Source organism: Lithobates pipiens, unplaced genomic scaffold, assembly GCF_037356315.1.
Source record: "Lithobates pipiens isolate NorthernLeopardFrog02 unplaced genomic scaffold, aLitPip1_a1.2 Scaffold_25, whole genome shotgun sequence".
Taxonomy (NCBI): domain Eukaryota; kingdom Metazoa; phylum Chordata; class Amphibia; order Anura; family Ranidae; genus Lithobates; species Lithobates pipiens.
The window spans coordinates 168,721,392-168,740,308 of NW_027507787.1; positions in this window are offsets into that span (position 1 = coordinate 168,721,392).

The window sequence follows — 18,917 nt, forward strand, 5'->3', positions numbered from 1 at the left end:
CATCCGGTAAGCCTGCGCTTCTTAAGGTGGTGGGAGCTTCACAGGGTGGAACACCTTTTTGGTTACAGTAACATAGGACCTCGGTGGACACCGAAGTATATTGGGACTTATATTTTGCACGTTTAATTTTCATTATGGACTTTATCACCTTTATCAGTTACACTTTTATGTGTTTACATTGATTGATTTTTTCTTGGTTTTTTTCCACTGAGATAAGCATTTATATTTTTCAGTTATTTTGACATATATATTTTAGATTGACACTTATATTCACCATTTTTGTTCTTGTTTGGTTCATATACCAACATTATCCCCATCTTTTTGGGGTCACGTTGTACTCATCTGTTACACATGTGTGCACATATGTTTGTATATTGTTGTATCACTTCAAGAGTTATATACACATAAGTTGGGCGCTTACACTTTATACCTTTGACATTTTTCCCAGCTAAAAAGATCCCAATTTTAGCGTGTTAGCAGCCTTTAGTTTAGCTGTATTTCTTTTTCGCTGACCACTGCGCAGTATTGTTGTTTTTATTTAGTTCTCTTCAGATGTTGCCTCGTCGCATCCTCCGCCCACAATGGCATGGACGCGACGTGCGGTGACTTATATAGGGACATCACCGGATGATGTCCCCGCCCATTATGGTGTCAGTCCCAGAGGATGCTAGGTGGGGACATCATCCGGTAATGTCCCAATATAAGTCGCCGCACATCGCGTCCGTGCCATTGTGAGCGGAGGATGCGGCGAGGCAACATCTGAACAGAAGAAGAGAAGGCGGCGACGACAGCGGCGACAGCGGCGACAGCGGCGACAGAAGACCGGGCCACCGCCTGTAAAAGAGCTAGAAGAAGGCGCGGTGGCCCAGCAAGAAGAACCGAAGAGGGGGACAAGACCCCCGAAGTCGGAAGAAGAGGGCGGCGGCGAGGAAGAAAGCCGGGCTCCTCCGCTAGCAAAAGAGCTAGAAGAAGATAGCGGAGGAGTCCAGCGAGAAGACCCCCGAAGACGGAAGACCTCCGGAGCTGTGCAATAAACTATTTTAACCCTTGTGTGTTGTGTGTTTTTTTTTTTTTTTACAGGTGAATGAGTAGGGGTACATTGTACCCAATACTAATTCACATAGAGTGGGGGGCCGGTATCCGGGGGCCCCCTTATTAAAGGTGGCTCCCAGGTTCCCATAAGCCCCCCCGCCCGCAGACCCTGACAACCAATGGCCAGGGTTGTCGGGAAGAGGCCCTTGTCCTCATCAACATGGGGACAAGGTGCTTTGGGTTGGCACCCCCCATGTTGAGGGCACGCGGCCTGGTACGGCTCAGGCCGGGTAGCGTGCTCGGACAAGGGTCTGATGTGGACCCCCACGCAGATTTTTTATTTTTTTTTTCAGCGTTGGGGTTCCCCTTTAAGTCCATACCAGGTGGCGGGGGCCAGCGATGTCTCCTTCGCGGGCCCCGCCTACCTGGAGACGTGCTCAAAATTAGTGGACTTTCCTCCACGTGTGAGTATATATCAAAGGTGGTAGTAACGGCGCACACCTGCTATTAATTGTACTTATTGCGAGTATTTGCTAATCAATATGCTATATATATGCCTGATTTTGTGTGAATATGTGGGAGAATAAAAATTGGACATAAAGATGTCTGCGTGATAAAGTCTTGCGTGAAATTGTGAAAATATTCTAATGTCCAATAAAAGCCAATAGATATCAAGTAACCTATGCTATGTGAAACAAAATGCTCTGCAAGTATAAGTCGCTATCAATATGCGCAAGGGTATTGAAATTTTAATGTGCTTGGTGCAAAGACAATAATCCGCACTCACCAGCTTCCCATCCCCTTAAGGGGTTAATGCGCCTTCACAGTGTGAGCCCCTGTGTCGCTATGCTGAGCTGGGATTTAGTGAGTGCGGATTATTGTCTTTTTTACACCAAAATCGCACCGGTTGCTATCCAGGAATCCTGAAGCACTTTGTCACCTTTGTTTAAGAAGAACTTTTTATTTGAGTTTTATTTGAGTTTTATTGAAGTTTCATTGGAGCTTTATTGTTTATGGTTTTCTGATGTTGGACTTTTTATTTAAATTTTATTTTTATATCAATTTTTTTATCAACTTTTTTACTGCATGTCTCTACCTAGCGATCTCATAAATGCATAAAGACTGTAATTATATCTTGGCACTTCAAATAGCAAGCAGCACTTTTTGTCATTTCAGCATTTTTTCAGGAGCACCGTGCACTTTATAATTAATGTTTTGCACTAAACACTCCTTCATCCCAGCATTTTTCAGGAGCATTGTGCACTTTACCATGAATGCTTTGCACCAAGCACATTAAAATTTCAATACCCTTGCGCATATTGATAGCGACTTATACTTGCAGAGCATTTTGTTTCACATAGCATAGGTTACTTGATATCTATTGGCTTTTATTGGTCATTAGAATATTTTCACAATTTCACGCAAAACTTTATCACGCAGACATCTTTATGTCACATTTTTATTCTCCCACGTATTCACACAAAATCTGGCATATATATAGCATATTGATTAGCAAATACTCGCAATAAGTACAATTAATAGCAGGTGTGCGCCGTTACTACCACCTTTGATATATACTCACATTATTCACCTTTTGGGTGAATTTAAAAGGTAGTGGCAGCCCCTTCCTTTCACCACTAGGGTTTTTGTTTCTTGTTATCTTTTATTTCATTTTTTCTCAATTTTTTTGTAGATTGGGTTGTTCACCTATAGGTGTAGTTTTATTAATAAATTAGGGTCCATAGCGCACCTTTTACCCTTTTTGCTTTTTTCCTCCACGTGTGTGGGCGAGTCCGTTCATTTCAAAAGTACGGAGGATAGTCCGGCGGACTTAGTACGCCGTATTAGTCCGCTGAAAAAGTGCCATGTGTGGGCAAGTAGCCCGTTCGGAAAGTTCGGCGGGAAGTCCGCCGGATAGTCCACTACGTGTGTACGTGGCATAAGAGTACCTGAACTTTCTTCCTAACCCTCTGATCCTATTTTAAGAGACTGTTCGTTAACTACGTTTTTGCAAATAAAAATCCCTTTATGCAAATCTGTCTTCAGTCTCTGGGTCATCTACCACAGGAACCCCTAGATGTAAATCGAGGAGAAGAAGGTAACGGTAAGCCCAATCAAGCCAGTAGCTCCTTCGGGGGTTAGTGCTACAGAGTAAAGTGTCAACATTGCATATCATGTGATAAGGATACACATCATCAGCTGTATATAGCCATAAGGGTTTTAACCCTAATTATTTTTTACTACTACTACTAAATCCCTTTTTTTTCCTTTTACTTTGCATGCAAACATGTTAAATTTGAGTTTGGCAATATTGTGCTTATCTACCCAAAAATTTGTTCTTTTTTAGCTACTAAAAAAGATATTATTCTAGTGCTTTTTCTAAAAATAGACAAATCACAGAATAAAATGTGCATGATAAGGTTATGGAAATTTTTCTTATTATATCTAAAACACAAAAGTTTAAGTCTGTGAAGGTTCTTGTTTATCCAGGCCATGGTATATCTAGTAGTAGTTGGACACATTCAACTCTAATTATTCTATAATGTTGAAGAAAGTTCTTAGCTGAAGTGGCTTGGTTGAGCTACAAAATGCATTCAACATTACAGAACAAGTCCAGCTGAATGTGACGAACTACTATTAAGCCTCGTACACACGACTGGATTTTCCGACGGGAAAACTTGTGATGATAGGCTGTCGGTGGAAAATCCGACCATTTGAACGCTCCATCGGACAATTGTTGTCAGATATTCCATGAACAAATTTTGGATGGCAGGTTTTAAATTTTCCACGGACAAATGTCTGTTGTCTGATTTTCCGAACATGTGTACACAAGTCAGTCGGACAAAGGTCCAAAGTACAAACACACATGCTCGGAAGCAAGGATGAGCCAGAAGCAGTCAGTCTTGTAAACTAGCGTTCATAATGAAGAATTAACATTTATGACGTGGCAAATTATGAAATCTCGAAATGCAGCGCACATTCTCTTCTTCTTTAATGGGATAATAATGAAGCTGCTTTGCTAGCTTTTTATTTCTAGTGATATCAAGAATATTAATATGCTCCTCCTTCTTCTTCTTCTTTTTTATTTTTTTTGGGCAAGTTACCACAACACCATTATCCCGTAATTTTTAAGATCAAGGATACAACTATGTTGGTGTCCCTTGTCAATTTTACAAAGTATTTGTTTAAATGTAACTGCCTATTCCCACACTGTCATTTTGAAGTAAATCACATAGCCAATTATTATGATCCACAATATTTTTATTGTGCATTAAAAAAAGAAAACAAAATTAAACGTGCTAATCTACCAATAGAACTTAACCAAAAAGTGCATTCTATGCATCCAAAAATATAACAAATCAAATCCTTATTCAACCAAAAAATAAAATAAAAGCCACATGCATGTGTCCTGCTTCTTAATATAAGGGATCAACAATGCCAAGAATTGGTGAAGGAGGGGTCTGCTATCCAGAGATAATTTTGAAAATCATCTGGATTATTCTCTTGGAGCTCCCGCAGCAAAGGCATATGACATAATTGGTCACTATTAATAAAGCAACCAATTTTTGGTCCAAGAACTCCTCTTTCTCCTCCTCTTCCTCTTCCTCGACTTAGGTCAAAGCAATAACTCCAAGGCCAATAATAAATAACACATTATCTCCTCTGATTCTGCAACATTGCTGGTTGAGGAACGGCTGTTCAGAAACGAAAAGCATGAAATGAAAAGCACAAACTGAAAAACGCGAAATGAAAAGTGTGAAATGAAAAGCACGAATCAACACTCTCCAAACTTCTGCTAACATGAAGTTAGCAGAAGGAGCCCAAAGAATGGTGCTAAAGAGATGAAAAACCACGTAGTACATCACTACCTTCGTGTTTGCTGGCCGACAATTCCTTGCTGTTTGTATGCAAGACAAAATCCAGGCACACGCCTTTGGACAAAATTTCAAGAGTTTTGTCTACGGAACATCTGATTGTGTGTATGAGGCTTTAGACACACAGATTCATGCAATACTTCCTGCAATGCAGTTTTGGTTTTCCATGGACCAAAAGGTTCCAACCCTACTGCTGGCCAACAGCAGCTGTAATTTCTTCACTCTTCACCTGGCACCATCCCATCTATTATATGTGCAGATGTGTGATCATCTTTCTCTGTTTGGTGGGAGGTGGATGCTCACTTTGGCATTCTTGTCTCCAATGCCAGAAGACCTTGTCCTGGCACTGTGAGGGCAAGCATGTCAGACTGATTGCTGCCTCATGGTTCTTATGTAGTTCACTCCAATGACCAAATTCCACTGTAGCAAGTGATTAAAAAAGGCCTGTCAATGCTGCAAAAGCATACATGCCACTGCAATGGAAATGAGTCACTCTTCCTCCCATTAGTTTAGATTTGCCAAGGATGTAGAAATTATGATGATTTTGGAACATATAGTTAACTCTTATCAAAAGGACCAGTTTTGGAAAATGAGTTTTTCTAGTTAGACTTTACAAGGTCAGATGACTACCATGCTCTCATGAAGGGTTCTTAGAATACAGCAGCACGGGAGTGGCCATTCCTTTAACCCACTTGGTGTTGGCCACTTACAGGAAACTCCCACTCCCTTCCCTTTCCCCCTAGCCCCTGTACTCACTTTCCACCCCCACCCTACTGTCTTTCTCATTTATGCTAACCTGCTCTACCCACCCCTTTTTCCTCTGGCCCTCTTTCTTGATCAACATTAGATCCATAGCGAAACTGATCTGGACACCCCATTGCACTGCATCCAGGGTACATTGGCCTTTCCCAGCCCTTAGACATAAAAACAATGCGTTAAAACGTGTCTACTTATAGGGTGCCACCGCTGTAATGAGATTTGCTCTAATGCCGCGTATACACGACCGGTTTTCCCATCAGAATAAACTCTGAAGGTTTTTCTTATGGAATTCCGCTGAAACTGTCTTGCATACACATGATCACACCAAAGTCCGACCATCAAGAACGCGGTGACGTACAACAAGTACAATGGGACTAGAAAAAGGAAGTTCAATAGCCAGTAGCCAATAGCTTCCGTCTCGTACTTGCTTCAGAGCATGCATTGTTTTTGGTACGTTGGAACAGCATACAGACGAGCGGTTTTCCCGATAGGAATTGGTTCAGTCGGAAAAATTTTAGAGCATGTTCTCTTTCTAGGTCTGGCAGAATTTAGAAATGTAAAAAGTCAGATGGGGCATACACACAATCGGAATATAAGATGAAAAGCTCCCCTCTGACCTTTTCTGTTTCTGACAGTGGAGACAGAGGAAGGATGGATGGACTGCGCTGGACTGGAGGGAGAGATCAGCCATCGCTGGCCTCACGGAGAGATGATCATCCGTCGCTGGATAGCAAGAGTGGATTACCACCACTGGAATCTTTTTTTAATTTTTTTTTTTTTTTTTTTTTTATTTGTAATAAAGGACTTTTTCAAAAGTGTGTTTGTCTTATTTAACTATTTTGTACACTTTTTTTTTTTGTGAAATGGTAGGGGTACTTTTTTACCCCCTTACCATTTCAAACGGGGGGGCGGGATCTGGGGGTCCCCTTGTTAAAGGAGGCTTCCAGATTCTGATAAGCCCCCCACCTGAAGACCCCCACAACCACCGGCCAGGGTTGTGGGGATGAGGCCCTTGTCCCCATCAACATGGGGACATGGTGCTTTGGGGTGACCCCAAAGCATCCTCCCAATGATGAGGGCATGTGGCCTGGTATAGTTCAGGAGGGGGGCACTCTCTCGTCCCCCCCTCTTTTCCTGTGGCCTGCCAGGTTGCGTGCTCGGATAAAGGGTCTGGTATGGATTTTTAGGGGGAACCCCATGTCAATTTTTTTTTTTGACGCGGGGTTCCCCTTAATATCCATACCAGACCTGAAGGGCCTGGTAATTGAATTTGGGGGAACCCCATGCTTTTTTTAAATTTTTTATCAATGACTTTCAATGAGTGTTCTCTGTATTAAGGGAGCCGACAATTCATTATAGCCACGAGTGATTTTAAATGACTTTTTTTCCTGCAGAAATTACACTTTGTGCAGGGACAGTTCTAAGCACGGGAAACATGCGCCCCTTCACAGGTATACTATACACACCCCCCAGGTATGAAATTTTAAGGAATATTACACTTTTATTGTTTCACTTTAATCATTATTAAAATCACTGCTCCTGAAAAAACTGCAGTTTTTTTACTTTTTTTTTTTTTTTTTTTTTGCATTGATACATGTCCCCTGGGGCAGGACCCAGGTCCCCAAACACTTTTTAGGACAGTAACTTGCATATTAGCCTTTAAAATTAGCACTTTAGATTTTAAACGTTCGAGTCCCATAGACTTTTTAATAGGGTTCTAAAGTTTAAACAAAGTTGAGGTCTGTTCGCAGGTTCTCATGCGAACCGAACCGGGGTGTGTTCGGCTCATCCTTAGTCAGGGATGAAGTTGTGGAGAAGTTTAAAGCAGAGTTATGCTATCAAAAAATTTCAAGTTTTGAACATCTCACAGAGCACTGTTCAATCCATCATCCGAAAATGGAAAGAGTATGGCACAACTGCAAACCTACCAAGAAATGGCTGTCCACCTAAACTGACAGGCCGGGCAAGGAGAGCATTAATCAGAGAAGCAGCCAAGAGGCCCATGGTAACTCTGGAGGAGCTGCAGAGATCCACAGCACAGGTGGGAGAATCTGTCCACAGGACAACTATTAGTCATGCACTTCACAAATCTGGCCTTTATGGAAGAGTGGCAAGAAGTAAGCCATTGTTGAAAGAAAGCCATAAGAAGTCCGGTTTGCAGTTTGCAAGAAGCCATGTAGAGGACACAGCAAACAGGCAAGCTCTGGTCAGATGAGACCAAAATTGAACTTTTTGGTCTAAAAGTTGTGTGTGTCAGAAAACTAAAACTGCACATCGCCCTGAACACACCATCCCTACTGTGAAACATGGTGGTGGCAGCATCATGTTGTGGGGATGCTTTTCTTCAACAGGGACAGGGAAGCTGGTCAGAGTTGAGGGGAAGGTGGATGGAGCCAAATACAGGGCAATCTTAGAAGAAAACCTGCTAGAGTCTGCAAAAGAGTGGAGGCTGAGGCGGCGGTTCACCTTCCAGCAGGACAACGACCCTAAACACGCAGCCAGAGTTACAGTGGACACAGACGCGCTCCATCCAATCTGACAGAGCTTAAGCTATTTTGTAAAGAAGAATGGGCAAAAATTTCACTCTAGCTGTGCAAAGCTGGTAGAGACATACCCAAAAAAGACTTGTAGCTGTAATTGTAGCGAAAGGAGGTTCTACAAAGTATGGATTCAAGGGGGCTGAATACAAATGCACGCCATGCTTTTCACATATTTTTTATTTGTAAAAAAATTTGAAAACCATTTATCATTTTCCTGACCAGTGTAGACCAGATGTCCCCAACCTTCTTGATATCTGCCCGACTCGTACTCCACCTCCTCCCTTACCGCTACCTAAAATTAATGAGATCGCACATTTTTGTGGTTGAACTGGATGGACTTGTGTCTTTTTTCAACCTGACTAACTATGTAACATGTAATTGGAGTTCAAATAGCCATAGCAGCCTTTTATTAACAAAATATTAGAATTTCACAATCTCTATCAGTCACTCAGCCTGTTGGTCTTTGATGGCACCCCAAAATTTAAATATATTCCACTTCTACACTGTGGGACCTTTTTCCATGATAGGCCTCCAGCCATAACACACCAGCTTGGAGATAACCCACTACCTGCAGTGCAACCATTACCATATTCCAGCTAACCGTTCTAACTGGAATACACCAGAGGGGCACATACCACTGATGAGTCCCCAACACTTCCATCTTGTATGTTTTTTTTTTTTTTTCCTTACACCATCAATGACCAAAACACAACGCCACCACCCGCAAGGGTAACACCTTACCTTAAGGGCCCCTCCACACCCGCAAAGCATGCTGAATCCCATCCTGTAGCCCCAGGGACCATAAATCAATACCCCCCACAGATAGGTGGAAACCACCACCCCAGAGGTATACTCTGGTAATTGATTCTAATTCCATATGGTGGATGACCATGCCTCCATTACGAATAATGAATCGGCCCACCACCTTATTTACCTTTTATGGAGGCCTTTTGAGCCTTACCACTGGCCTCGCCAGGCGTCAAGTTGTCCGCGCCACAATGTCGGACCACAAGACCAGCATGTCAGGAAATCAAACCTGACAAAGTTAATGAGCTCCCTAATGGAACAAACCCCCAAATCATTTCCACCAACATGGAATACCAGAATGTCAGGTGGTTGGTCAAGAGGTGCAAAACGATGCACCTCTGGCATGACACTGTTCCACATCATCCCGGATACCTCCAACCAACGAATACATGCCTACCGCCTGGAAATACCCAGCTGCCTGCCATCAGGCCTAACATGAGCTTGTCTGGTTCCCCAAAAAACATGAGTGGCCCAAGATCCAGACGAGACGTAACTGCTCTCCATCTGAAAGAAAAGAACAAAAACAACATGGGATAACACCCATACAAACAACGGACGTGCACCCAACATGAAAACCACATAAAGATTTGCACCTGCTACTCCCCCCCCCCCCCCCCCCGCCATCATCTTCCAATCTGCCAACAAATGCGGGCGAACGTAGGTACGGTATCCCATCTACCAATCTGTTTTACAGCCACCTCGCCCAGATGCGAAAGGAGTGCGAGGCATACTGTGCATGATTTAAACCTGCTGCCGGAAAATGGACACAAACTGAAATTTAGATAAGGGAGACCCATCCACATGTAATAAAAATTTCCCTTCCAGGACCGGGCGAACCGCTAAGAACTCCCATACCACCCCCACCGGGCAAACGTGGGAATCTGGCAGAGAACAGCTGCACCTGCGTGCCTTTACCAAACTGGTCTGTCTTGGACCTGCGCAGCAATAACTGTACCCTCTATGCCCTGCAAATCACATCCTGCACCAAACCTCACCTGGAACCCTCTTAGATGGGCTGACCAGTTCACTGATCTGAAAACGGCCAGAGAAAATGCTGCTTTAAATAAAGAGACCTCGTAACCCGATGTACACAACGTTCCCAGCTGAACAAAAATGGCCTGTAAAATAGCAAAGGACAAAGGCCGTCTAGTATCATCGCACTTATGCGACCTGAAATACCCCTTTAAAGCGTGACGGACCCAAAAATCTTTAGTAAAATCCACCATGCCCTGTAATTTGAAGAAAAATGCGAGGCCAGCCAGTTTCCGCTCAATGGCAGACACTGACCATCCTTGCTCCAGGTTTCTGGAAATTAAGTAAAGTACCAGCAGCCTTACCTCTTGACCTTCCTGATGAACCCCGGCTTGCCAAACCATCCCCAACCATTCCTGCCAAACCTTGGTGTAGGCCGCTCACATGACCCTACTCACAGACCGTCTGATCCATCCAGAGATGACTCCAAGGCAATATCTTACAGCCATTCGGGACAAGGAACCCCCCATGGCACCTCGGTGCCATCTTTAGGAACCTGTCCCACTGAAACCGAGAGAAGGAGTCAGCCAAAGTATTATCGACCAGGAAGGTCAGAAAAATATAGAAAAATATTCAACTGCAAGCAATGCAGCACCATGTGGTGCAGCAGCCGTATTGCAGGTTGCGACAACGCTGAGATGCGTTTAATGACTTGCACCACTCCCATGTTGTCACAGTTAAAAGAGGAAGTAAACCCTGATAAGTTTTACTTCCTCTTTGATTCCCTGCAAAGGTAAAGCATAATGGACTACTATGCATCGCATAGTAGTCCATTATGTGTCACTTACCTGACACAGGAGCCAGCGAAGTCACCGCTGTCCCCTGTAGTCCGGAGCATCCATCTTCTCTGTAGGTCTCGGTGCGTCTCGCTGCTCCGCCGCTGTCGTTCGACGAAGCCGCAATGACGTCACTCCCGCGCATGTGCACAGGAGCCGCCACTCGTGGCATATCGCCATTGACAGCGGCTCAGGAGCAGCCCATGGGCAGCCAGCGATCCACGTCATATTCCTCTTGCCAGCAGCACCCAAGCAGGCGGAAACTGTCCGGATGGAATGGAAGCAAGCGAAAAGCGGATTCAATGTCGGATTTTGCCATCAGCGCCCCCTTTCCATATCGGCAAACCCAACCAACTGCTGTTGAAAGAGGTATAAGACACCGTACACACTTCTGGATCTATGGCATCATTGACTGAACCTCCCTTCGGCAAAGACAGGTGGGAGCCATAGAACATGGGATCCCAAAACACTCCAAGAATCCCGCGCCCAACAGCCTCGCAGTGTCTCGGTCTGGATACCTATTTAGGAAAGGTTGCATCCTTTCCCCCCCTCATCGGTGTCATCCCTCTTGTTGGCAAACTCTCCGGCATGGCCCTTGCCTTTTTTAAAGTAGCGGGACACGGGATGAGACCCTCCACAGCAAGAGCACTGACGTTTAAAATGGCATGCCCTCCCAAACTTACATGATACCTCATTGTACTGCCAGCAAAAATCGAATTTCTTGGTGGCCATTGTCCAGGGGAAGTTGCGCCCCCCCCAGAAAAAAACTGATTCGGGGCTGGTGCCAAGGATATCAGACGCATCCAGAGGCTAATGTCTTTTTGGCCGAAGCGGAGAAACGGACAGCCCTACGCTGCCAGAACTGCTCGTCGTACTGTAGTCCCTCCAATTTCCCCCCCCCCCCCCCGTAAACTTTGTGAGCCTTACCAATGGCGTCCATGTAACAAGAGTGCTGAACAGTGTTCCGGGCTCTTCTCCCCAATGATGCTTGCCATAATGGCAAACGCCTGCAGCCAGTTAGAGAAAGTCTGCGGAATCAATCTGTACTGCCGCTTCTCCTCATCCTCCTTCTTGGTGTCATTGGGCTTGAGACTATACAAGTAAAATTTCTCTAGGGGTAGTAAAGAGAAGAGTTCCACATACTCACCCTTGGAAACCTTGTCCTGGACTTCCTGTTTCAAATGTGCCCCCAAAGCACACCTAAACCTCACATTTTGCTGCATCAGCAATCCAAACAGATATATATACATATATATATATATTATAGATAGATCTCTCCTCAGCATAATACTCTCTTAAACTTATTAATAAAGCAGTTGAGGTCTGCCTCAATATTCAACCCTCTCGGGGTCAAGCAACACATCAAAAAAATCCAGCGGGTCTCTCTTCTTCTTTTTTTTTTATTTTTATTTTTTTATTTTTATTTTTTATGCATTGCTTGACCCCGAGAGGGTTGAATATTGAGGTAGACCTCAAATGCTTTAGTAATAACTTTTAAGAGAGTATTATGCTGAGCAGGTATATATACCAGGAGAGATTATGCTGAATTAGGGACACAAGGATTGCTATATATATTCATGTTGACTATTGAGGATATACGTTTCATTGTATTTTAATTTTTAGTCTTACTCTTATTTTTATTTCTATTTTCTTTTGAATAACCTATGGTGTATTGTATTGTAGTCCTAAAAAGCTGCTACGCTATCTGCTTGGGGGGGGTCATGTCACTCCATTTGGAATACTAGTTATAGGTACCATGGGAGGTGATTGATCTAGTCATCATTGATATGTATATGTTGAATTATATGTGAATTTGCGGTCGGAGCAGGTTGTAACTGGTCGGAATGGAAGTTAGACTGCTCGGGACTCGTAGACCTTCCCAACGAATGGTGATCATGGAGTGGGTGAGAATTGAGGCACACTTCGGATCCGCCGCGACTGTAGTGCACCATCGTAAGTTGTTTGTACACAGTTTGCTGTGAGAGGTTTTGTTTTGCTGGCACCAAGTTTTAAAACATGTGAGTGGAAACATTGAAGTGTGGTTGTGGAATATTTGAATAAATTAATTTTACAGTATCACGCTATGTGAAGCACTTTTTTTGTTTATTTTTCACATATGGATATGTTTGGTTGGAAGTAATCATGATACTTACCCAGGGGGGGTTTACCTGCTCCTTTGCCAAACACGATAGTGGGAGGCAACATCAGCTGGTGAGTGCGTTTTCATTGGGAGAGGAATCACAGACACGTCAGTGGGGTGGAAGATTAAAGGATTGGATGAATATTCACTTCTTTTGTTTTCTTGCACTTTATCAATGGACTTTATTTATATAGCACGTCATCACGGGGTGTTATATGTTTAGTGTTGATCTTTGTCTACATCAATCATTAATGGTATTAAGTGCTACTTAAATTATCTCCTAATTATTATTTGCAGTACACATTGTTTAGGTATAATTTATTCTGTTTGCCTATTATGTATATTATATGTTTGAAGTTAAAGCTTCTCCTTCAAGTGAAAACAGATCTATCCATGTCACACCTTCTACTGTAAGCTTTTAGATCTTTGTAAGAGATATGTTTTTTCAACCTTCATGTTTGCTGTAAATAATTGGAAAAAAAACGGCAGTTAATCAATACCACTTTAAGGCCTATTTACACCTATGCATTCTGGGAACACACATTTGTTTTGAATGGCTCCGGTGACTGTATGAGATGCTGTCACAGTGAAGTTGGTAGTTTGGGGGACACAGGGTGAGCACGTTGGCTCGGTGCAGGACTGCAGAGCATAGGTGTGGGCTGGAGAAAACTGCTTTTGCAGCTTTCTCTGGGTTTTGGTATTCCTGCATGGGGCTCTATAGTTTGGAGATTCCATCGTGTCTTGGGTGGGATGGGAAATCTCCAACCCTGTGTCCAGGTTTTGTTGAGGACCAGCAGGGCATGTGCTCCGGTGAGCACAGCCCTTATAATGAAGGTGTGGGAATACCTCATGGCTCCCAGCTGGATTCTGCTTCATCCAAGGGAGACAGGAGGTCTCCAGGAGTCAGAGGCTGAAGGTGGCAGCGAGAGCACGTGTGTGTCAGCAAGAGATGGGTAATGGCCTAAGGACTAAGGCCAGAGTGAAGCTGTTGGCTTAGAAAAACCTGTGATCCGAGGACCAGCATAAAGGGAAGAGGTACAGCTAAAGAGAGAGAGACAGGTGGACTAGTATTTTCAGTTGTGCATATCGCTGAAAGAGAAATACTTTGAGGGAAACCTATGTTGGACGTTTGCTTTGTTTAGCGAAAGAGGGGGGCACATGGGGAATCTGAGCTAGCTGCACACCCCGTTATCAAATTGGAAGGTCAGGTAAATTCCCCGTGTTTTTTTTTTTTTTTTGCAGCAATGAGAAACAAAATAATTTGTAAAAGTTCCTTAATTTTATTATCCAAAACACAAGTTTAAACATCATTGGGTGCAAAATGTTTAAAATAAGAGCTCTGGTATACAAAGTGTGGAACAGTTTCAGGTAGAGGAAGGTGCATACATCATTTACAATTCCTTTTTATAAAGTGATTATACTATATTCAAATAGATTTCCATAACATTTAATTGATTGACTTCTGCCTAAACCTGGTACACACTGCTAGCTTTTTTTCCATCAAACCCAGCTGGGCTGAATAAAAAAACAAAAAGACAGATCCAGAGGAGCCACTGTCCTAACCATGCAATGTTAGTACAGCGATCTCCCCTGCTGGGCTATTGAGTTCTGACGGGGGTGGCCTCCCTGCCAGAACGCTCTGGTCAGTGCCATTGGTGGATGGTTTCTATTAACCACTTTCAGACCGGACCATTTTGCTGGTAAATGACCAGAGGTCTTTTTACACTTTGGCACTGCGCTGCTTTAACTGGTAATTGCGCGGTCATGCAATGTTGTACCCAAACAAAATTTGCGTCCTTTTCTTCCCACAAATAGAGCTTTCTTTTGATGGTATTTGATTGCCTCTGCGATTTTTATTTTTTGCGATATAAACGTAAAAAGACCGCAAATTTTGAAAAAAAATGATATTTTCTACTTTTTGTTATTAGAAAAATCCAATAAACTCAATTTTAGTCATACATTTAGGCCAAAATGTATTCAGCCACATGTCTTTGGTAAAAAAAAAGTCAATAATTGTATATTTATTGGTTTGCGCAAAAGTTGTCACATCTACAAACTAAGGTACGTTTTCTGGAATTTACGCAGCTTTTAGTTTACGACTGCCTATCTCATTTCTTGAGGTGCTAAAATGGCAGGGCAGTACAAAACCCCCCCAAATGACCCCATTTTGGAAAGTAGACCCCCTAAGGAAATTGATAAGAGGCATGTTGAGCCCATTGAATATTTTATTTTTTTGCCTCAAGCGATTGAATAATGACAAAAAAAAAAATATTTTTTTTTTTTTACACAAAGTTGTCACTAAATGATATATTGCTCACACATGCTATGGGCGTATGTGAAATGACACCCCAAAATAAATTCTGCTGCTTCTCCTGAGTACGGGGATACCACATATGTGGGACTTTTTGGGAGCCTAGCCGCGTACGGGGCCCCGAAAGCCAAGCACCGCCTTCAGGCTTTCTAAGGGCGTAAATTTTTGAGTTCACTTCTCACTACCTATTACAGTTTTGAAGGCCATAAAATGCCAAGATGGCACAAAACCCCCACAAATGACCCCATTTTAGAAAGTAGACACCCCAAGCTATTTGCTGAGAGGCATGTTGAGTTCATGGAATATTTTATATTTTGCCACAAGTTGCGGGAAAATTACAAACTTTTTTTTTTTTTTTTTTTTTTTTCACAAAGTTGTCACTAAATGATATATTGCTCACGCATGCCATGGGCATATGTGAAATGACACCCCAAAATAAATTCTGCTGCTTCTCCTGAGTACGGGGATACCACATATGTGGGACTTTTTGGGAGCCTAGCCGCGTACGGGGCCCCGAAAACCAAGCACCGCCTTCAGGCTTTCTAAGGGCGTTACAGTTTTGAAGGCCATAAAATGCCAAGATGGCACAAACGCCCCCCAAATGACCCCATTTTGGAAAGTAGACACCCCTAAATTTAGGGGTACACTAGTGAGACTAGGTAATAAATGGCGGGTGCCCTGAAACTATAAAAAAATAACTAACCAACCAGCGTCACCTGTAACAGTTATATGGTGATCACTGGTGAAAGGGTTAACTAGGGGGCAATCAGGGGGCTTTATGCGGTAGTATATGGGGGTCCCTGGCGCTATAAAAAGCTGCGGCGAACCTAAATACCTACCTGCCTAACTAGCGTCACCTGTGACACTAATACAGCGATCAGAAAAACGATCGCTTATTAGGCTGGGTTCACACTGGAGCGATGCGGGAACGCCACGAATGCGCGGCGGGTTCCCGCATCACATGCCTCCCGGCGGCAGTTCACACTGCCCTATGCGAACTGCTGGGAGTGTCAGTGAAATGTTACTGACACCCCCAGATCAGTTCGCATATCGCAGTGCGATCTGCAAACTCGGATCGCATGGTGTGAACACCCATGCGATCCGATTCTGCTGCGGGCCAAAAAAAGGGTCCCGTGCGAATTTGCGGCGGGTGCGGCGGGTGCGGCGAATGGCTGAACTCGAATCGCACAGAGATCGGATGTGATTTGCACTGCAGTGCGGTGCGAATCACATCCGTTCTCATAAACCGCTGCAATGTGAACCCAGCCTTAGTGACACTGGTGACGGGGGGTGATCACGGGGTTAAACCTTTATTGGGGGGGTTAGGGGGGTACCTTAGAACTAAAGGGGGCTAACCCTAACTGCCCTAACAGTTATTAGTCACAAATGACACCCGCCAGGTGATCAGGGGGTTAAACCTTTATTAGGTAATAAATGGCGGGTGCCCTGAAACTATAAAAAAATAACTAACCAACCAGCGTCACCTGTAACAGTTATATGGTGATCACAGGTGAAAGGGTTAACTAGGGGGCAATCAGGGGGCTTTATGCGGTAGTATATGGGGGTCCCTGGCGCTATAAAAAGCTGCGGCGAACCTAAATACCTACCTGCCTAACTAGCGTCACCTGTGACACTAATACGGCGATCAGAAAAATTATCGCTTATTAGGCTGGGTTCACACTGGAGCGATGCGGAAACGCCGCGAATCCGCGGCGGGTTCCCGCATCGCATGCCTCCCGGCGGCAGTTCACACTGCCCTATGCGAACTGCTGGGAGTGTCAGTGAAATGTTACTGACACCCCCAGATCAGTTCGCATATCGCAGTGCGATCTGCAAACTCGGATCGCATGGTGTGAACACCCATGCGATCCGATTCTGCTGCGGGCCAAAAAAAGGGTCCCGTGCGAATTTGCGGCGGGTGTGGCGGGTGCGGCGAATGGCTGAACTCGAATCGCACAGAGATCGGATGTGATTTGCACTGCAGTGCGGTGCGAATCACATTCGTTCTCATAAACCGCTGCAATGTGAACCCAGCCTTAGTGACACTGGCGACGGGGGGTGATCACGGGGTTAAACCTTTATTGGGGGGGTTAGGGGGGTACATTAGAACTAAAGGGGGCTAACTCTAACTGCCCTAACAGTTATTACAGTCACAAATGACACCAATGCAAAAAAAAAAAAAAAAAAAAATGACATTGGTGTCACTGTGACTGGGGGGCAGGGGTAATTGGGGGGGGTGATCGGGGGGTAAAGGGGGGGTGTGAGTGTGCCTGGCATGTTCTACTGTGTGTGTAGAGTGTTGGTGCAACTCACCGATATGCTCTCCTCCGTGTCGGAACGAAAAATACCGACACGGAGGAGAGAATACATCACTTCCTCTCCTGTGTTTACATTACAGGAGAGGAAGTGATGTCACGGGGGATTCCTATTCGTCGGGAGCGATCGCGAAGGGGGTGGCCATGAATGAATGGCCGCCCCCTCATCCCGGATCGCTCTCGAAGGAATGCCGACCGCCGCAGGCACCGGGGGGGGGCCCGATCGGGCCCCCCACCCGCGGGCAGGCAGGGACTTATATATACGCCCATATGCCTGCCCGTGCCATTCTGCCGACGTATATCGTCGTGCGGCGGTCGGCAAGTGGTTAAGCTGGTCGACATTCGGTCTGTATGTACTAAGCTTAAGGAATAGGACATTTTTCCTAGATTAGTTGCTGCAGCCAATCAGCTGCAGCTACTGATCAGGCAGTCCCACTGCCTGCGGTGTCCTGTCAGGGGTTGATGCCTCCACCTCCTTTGTTTGAATGGAGGAATCCATTTTCTTTCTTTTAGCTCACTGGACAGGTATGGCCAGCTTAAGAGGGACATCCCTTTTTTACTTTGGAGACATTTCTTCTCACTGAAAGGAACTGAAAGGAAATTTCCCCAATCAGATACAGATGGCAAAAAAAAAAAAAACTGGACAGGGGTTGTAATAATTTCCTACTTTACCCAAACAACTTTTGCACAGTAATATACAATGCTCACAAAAATGTAAGGAACACTTTACAAACGCATCAGATCTCAATGACGAAGAATATCATGCTGGATATCCATATGATATGGACTGGGTAATGTGTTAGGAATGAAAGGATGCCATATCGTTTGATGGAAATTATCAACCTATAGAGGGCCGAATTCAAAGACACCTCAAAAATCCAAGTGAAAAAATGATGCAGCAAGCTAGTCAATTTTTTGCTGAGATTTCACTGCAGCAACTCAAAATGGTACTCAGTAGTTTGCATGGCCCTCATATGCTTGTATCATGCCTGACAATGCTCCTAATGGGAAGATTTAACAATTTCTTCAACCCTCAGGAACAGGCTGCATAGTCTTGCCACATAATTGCACCAATGTAGGGTCTGACAGTAGGTCCAAGGATTTCATCCCGATACCTAATGGCAATCAGGATGCCATTGTCTAGCCTGTAGATGTCCGTGCTTCCCTCCATGGATTTAAGTCTGGGCTCTGATTAGGCCAGGACAATCACATTTTTCTTCCACTGTTGCTGCGTGCTTAGGGTTATTGTCATGTTGGAAGGTAAACCTTTTTCCCATTGACAACTTTCTGGTAGAGAGCAGCAGATTTTCCTCAATAATTTTGACGGTAT